A 6,952-nucleotide genomic window follows, 5' to 3' on the forward strand; every position below is an offset into this window, starting at 1 on the left:
TGTAAGATCAGCACATGACGTGGTACCTCAGGTCTACACATGTAAGATCAGCACATGCCGTGGTACCTCTACACATGTAAGATCAGCACATGACGTGGTACCTCTACACATGTAAGATCAGCACATGCCGCGGTACCTCTACACATGTAAGATCAGCACATGACGTGGTACCTCTACACATGTAAGATCACATGCCGTGGTACCTCTACACATGTAAGATCAGCACATGCCGTGGTACCTCTACACATGTAAGATCAGCACATGACGTGGTACCTCTACACATGTAAGATCAGCACATGCCGTGGTACCTCTACACATGTAAGATCAGCACATGACGTGGTACCTCTACACATGTAAGATCAGCACATGACGTGGTACCTCTACACATGTAAGATCAGCACATGACGTGGTACCTCTACACATGTAAGATCAGCACATGACGTGGTACCTCAGGTCTACACATGTAAGATCAGCACATGCCGTGGTACCTCTACACATGTAAGATCAGCACATGCCGTGGTACCTCTACACATGTAAGATCAGCACATGCCGTGATACCTCAGGTCTACACATGTAAGATCAGCACATGACGTGGTACCTCTACACATGTAAGATCAGCACATGACGTGGTACCTCTACACATGTAAGATCACATGCCGTGGTACCTCTACACATGTAAGATAAACACATGACGTGGTACCTCAGGTCTACACATGTAAGATCAGCACATGACGTGGTACCTCTACACATGTAAGATCAGCACATGCCGTGGTACCTCTACACATGTAAGATAAACACATGCCGTGGTACCTCAGGTCTACACATGTAAGATCAGCACATGACGTGGTACCTCTACACATGTAAGATCAGCACATGCCGTGGTACCTCTACACATGTAAGATAAACACATGCCGTGGTACCTCTACACATGTAAGATCACATGCCGTGGTACCTCTACACATGTAAGATCAGCACATGACGTGGTACCTCTACACATGTAAGATCACATGCCGTGGTACCTCTACACATGTAAGATCAGCACATGACGTGGTACCTCAGGTCTACACATGTAAGATCAGCACATGCAGTGGTACCTCTACACATGTAAGATCAGCACATGCCGTGGTACCTCAGGTCTACACATGTAAGATCAGCACATGCCGTGGTACATCTACACATGTAAGATCAGCACATGCCGTGGCACCTCTACACATGTAAGATCAGCACATGACGTGGTACCTCTACACATGTAAGATCAGCACATGACGTGGTACCTCTACACATGTAAGATCAGCACATGCCGTGGTACCTCTACACATGTAAGATCAGCACATGACGCGGTACCTCTACACATGTAAGATCAGCACATGACGCGGTACCTAAGGTCTACACATGTAAGATCAGCACATGCCGTGGTACCTCTACACATGTAAGATCAGCTCATGCCGTGGTACCTCTACACATGTAAGATCAGCACATGACGCGGTACCTCTACACATGTAAGATCAGCACATGACGTGGTACCTCTACACATGTAAGATCAGCACATGACGTGGTACCTCTACACATGTAAGATCAGCACATGACGCGATACCTCAGGTCTACACATGTAAGATCAGCACATGACGTGGTACCTCTACACATGTAAGATCAGCACATGCCGTGGTACCTCTACACATGTAAGATCAGCACATGACGCGGTACCTCTACACATGTAAGATCAGCACATGACGTGGTACCTCTACACATGTAAGATCAGCACATGCCGTGGTACCTCTACACATGTAAGATCAGCACATGACGTGGTACCTCTACACATGTAAGATCAGCACATGACGTGGTACCTCTACACATGTAAGATCAGCACATGCCGTGGTACCTCTACACATGTAAGATCAGCACATGCCGTGGTACCTCAGGTCTACACATGTAAGATCAGCACATGACGTGGTACCTCTACACATGTAAGATCAGCACATGACGTGGTACCTCTACACATGTAAGATCAGCACATGCCGTGGTGCCTCAGGTCTACACACATGTAAGATCACATGACGTGGTACCTCTACACATGTAAGATCAGCACATGCCGTGGTACCTCTACACATGTAAGATCAGCACATGACGTGGTACCTCTACACATGTAAGATCACATGCCGTGGTACCTCTACACATGTAAGATCAACACATGACGTGGTACCTCTACACATGTAACATCAGCACATGACGTGGCACCTCTACACATGTAAGATCAGCACATGACGTGGTAGCTCTACACATGTAAGATCAGCACATGCCGTGGTGCCTCAGGTCTACACACATGTAAGATCACATGACGTGGTACCTCTACACATGTAAGATCAGCACATGCCGTGGTACCTCTACACATGTAAGATCAGCACATGACGTGGTACCTCTACACATGTAAGATCACATGCCGTGGTACCTCTACACATGTAAGATCAGCACATGACGTGGTACCTCTACACATGTAAGATCAGCACATGCCGTGGTACCTCAGGTCTACACATGTAAGATCAGCACATGCCGTGGTACCTCTACACATGTAAGATCAGCACATGACGTGGTACCTCTACACATATAAGATCAGCACATGCCGTGGTGCCTCAGGTCTACACACATGTAAGATCACATGACGTGGTACCTCTACACATGTAAGATCAGCACATGCCGTGGTACCTCTACACATGTAAGATCAGCACATGACGTGGTACCTCTACACATGTAAGATCACATGCCGTGGTACCTCTACACATGTAAGATCAACACATGACGTGGTACCTCTACACATGTAACATCAGCACATGACGTGGCACCTCTACACATGTAAGATCAGCACATGACGTGGTACCTCTACACATGTAAGATCAGCACATGACGTGGTACCTCTACACATGTAAGATCAGCACATGCCGTGGTGCCTCAGGTCTACACACATGTAAGATCACATGACGTGGTACCTCTACACATGTAAGATCAGCACATGCCGTGGTACCTCTACACATGTAAGATCAGCACATGACGTGGTACCTCTACACATGTAAGATCACATGCCGTGGTACCTCTACACATGTAAGATCAACACATGACATGGTACCTCTACACATGTAAGATCAGCACATGACGTGGCACCTCTACACATGTAAGATCAGCACATGACGTGGCACCTCTACACATGTAAGATCAGCACATGACGTGGTACCTCTACACATGTAAGATCAGCACATGACGTGGTACCTCTACACATGTAAGATCAGCACATGACGTGGTACCTCAGGTCTACACATGTAAGATCAGCACATGCCGTGGTACCTCTACACATGTAAGATCAGCACATGACGTGGTACCTCTACACATGTAAGATCAGCACATGACGCGGTACCTCTACACATGTAAGATCAGCACATGACGTGGTACCTCTACACATGTAAGATCAGCACATGACGTGGTACCTCTACACATGTAAGATCAGCACATGACGCGGTACCTCTACACATGTAAGATCAGCACATGACGTGGTACCTCTACACATGTAAGATCAGCACATGACGTGGTACCTCTACACATGTAAGATCAGCACATGACGTGGTACCTCTACACATGTAAGATCAGCACATGACGCGGTACCTCTACACATGTAAGATCAGCACATGACGTGGTACCTCTACACATGTAAGATCAGCACATGACGTGGTACCTCTACACATGTAAGATCAGCACATGACGCGGTACCTCTACACATGTAAGATCAGCACATGACGTGGTACCTCTACACATGTAAGATCAGCACATGACGTGGTACCTCTACACATGTAAGATCAGCACATGACGTGGTACCTCAGGTCTACACATGTAAGATCAGCACATGCCGTGGTACCTCTACACATGTAAGATCAGCACATGACGTGGTACCTCTACACATGTAAGATCAGCACATGACGCGGTACCTCTACACATGTAAGATCAGCACATGACGTGGTACCTCTACACATGTAAGATCAGCACATGACGTGGTACCTCTACACATGTAAGATCAGCACATGACGCGGTACCTCTACACATGTAAGATCAGCACATGACGTGGTACCTCTACACATGTAAGATCAGCACATGCCGTGGTACCTCTACACATGTCTTGGTACAATCAAAGACGTAAACACTGCTCACTCTCCGGCTACTTCCGACCCCTTCATCTGCACGTGCCTCATGCGACGGCCTCTAAACTGTTTATAAACTCTTGTTTAATACATTCGTGAGTACCTCTGGAGAGGGGGGGGGGGGTCGGTTTTTTTTTGGGGGGGGGGAGCTGGGCGTATCTTCAGGCGCCATCTTTCTGGCTACATGAAAACTTTTAAAAAACACAATAAATAAATTTTGATTTGTTATTGTCGCCTTGACCTCTCGTTTGTCATTTCTTATCTCCCTTGTTTATCGAAGATCTGCTTATCCCCCCTGACGGTAGTTGTGACAAAGTTGTCTACCGCTGTCTACACGAAATTTTTGACAGATATGAGTTGTGTATCACAAATGTTAGCCACTCTATATTTCTTTGGAAATTGAAATATTATTTTAGGTTAAAGCTTGAGATATTCCGCGAAGCAAATAGAACAGGTATACACATTTTGATTACGGCTAAAGTAAGAAACATAGCGCAAAGAATAGATACCCAGTCTTGCGAAGGTAAATACTTTTTTGAAAGTAGTCTTAATTTAGTAAAATTTAAGTATATTGCACAAATAACTGTTAGCCCTAATGAATTCCCATCTTGCAAGTCAGTCATTTTGTGAGTCGGCTATATGACCTTTCGGCCTTAAGTACTTTTTTCATTATATATACATATATATATATATTATTATATAATTATGTAAATAAATAAATAAATATATATATATATATATATATATATATATATATATATATATATATATATATATATATATATATATATATATATATATATATATATATAACTTATATTTCTCAAGTCTAATTAAGATTAAAAAAAAACAACAGCTACAAATAATTCTATTATAAACAGTTAACGTTTGAGAACATAATTATTGATTTTGAGCCTTCTCAAATACATCTTACAACTCAGACTTTCTCGCTGTTGAGAACAAACACGACCCCCCCCCCCCCCCCCCCACTACAACAACCAGCCCTCTATGTTCGACTTTCTTTTTCCCACCTATGAAGTTTAGACAACTTAAAAGTATACAAAAGCATACAAATGTATGTTCTGAAGAAATAAACATTTTTAAACAACAGAATTAAAGCTAAGTCCGCATTTCAGACAACAAATATTGGCAACAAATATTTTCAACAAAATATCAGACATGGTTTACATAGTTGTAGGGCAAACGACTTGTCCCATGGGAATACATTAACACAAACCACAGTTCTAAGCACCGATGGTTACTGACCAGGGGAGGTCACCCTATCGTTTACGACGGGGAGAGAATCAAGTATTTGATCTCACACTAGAAGACTGTGAGGAACGATCTATGGTTTCCCAAAATCAAACTAAGTATGGCTTTTTAATTTCAACTATGTTGACTTTTCTCCTTCAATAACAAGTTGCCTTTTCCCAGCAACATAACATCATAGAGCAGTTACACAAATCTGCCGCACACATCAGACCCACACAAAAAACGCACCTCTTGCACACACCTGTACCCCACACATATCTGCCACACACAACAACGCACCTCTGTCTCACACAGCAGACTCGCACAACACCACACCTCTCCCACACACCTCCGTCACGCACCTTTACCCCACACGATAAATCACCTCTGTCGGACACAACCTATGACACACCTCTTTTCCACTTACCAACACAACCCTGATCCTACCAAACAACAGATCTAAACCCGCACCCCAGACCAACAACGCACCCCCCCCCATCTCGTACACACCACCTGCCCATGCACACCACATTAAACCCTCGCTGGTAATTAACTGATCCATTGTCTCCTGAACGTCCCTAATTAACATCGCCCTTTTGTCTCTTCATATACCGGACTGTTGCGTCGTTAATGACGCGGCGTCGCTAATGACGCGACGTTGTTTAGCACAGGTTCAAACAACGTCATCAAATAAAACAGTCAAATAACGTCCCAAGGGAAATAACTACAGAAACCTAAACAAGCGATTACGTCAAAGAGAACCATTTTTTCTCGACCTATTTAAACCAGACGGGCCAGGTGGCTCTGCGAATTAGTTGGGCCAAGTGGCCAAATGGCGTGTGCTGGGGATTAGCATTGGGGTAAGGTAGGCTGGATGCTGACTATAGTGAATGTCTAGCAAGTAGTTCTCAACATTGATATATGATTCATTAGGATTGGCCAAAAGTATGAAGTCCAGCTATTGTATTTGCTTTTATTCATCCTGCCAGTTGTCATAAAAAAAATCAATACCTCCTTTAAAATGTTTTCCACTTAATGGTCACACAACATTGATTGATCATAGACCATTGACCGTAGAATATTGACAATAGAACATTGACCATATAACAATGACCATAGAACATTGACCATATAACAATGACCACAGAACATTGACCATAGAACATTGACCATACAACAACGATCAGGAAACATTGACCACACCATTCTAAGTTCTTGTAAACTTTACCAAGCCAATAACACATATTAAAGACTCTTTACCCTGACGAGTTTGTAGTGTCAAAATAGACCGGCTTAAGCACAAAGTTCGTGTTTTTAGTGACTAAAATAAAAATCTTAGTCCCTACAGCATCCGCCATTTAGTGAAGTCAAGATGGGGTAAAGAAATATACACGTTGACGGAATAAACGATAACAACTAACAGGGGCTAACAAGCCTCAGTAGTAGCTAAATCAACAAGAAAATAAAACTATCTCCGAGGCGTACCTTGGCGTCAAAAACATCCCTCCCCCACCCTTGCAGAA

This window comes from Physella acuta, unplaced genomic scaffold (assembly GCF_028476545.2).
Source record: "Physella acuta isolate Inbredline_101_S28 unplaced genomic scaffold, ASM2847654v3 ptg000560l, whole genome shotgun sequence".
NCBI lineage: Eukaryota > Metazoa > Mollusca > Gastropoda > Physidae > Physella > Physella acuta.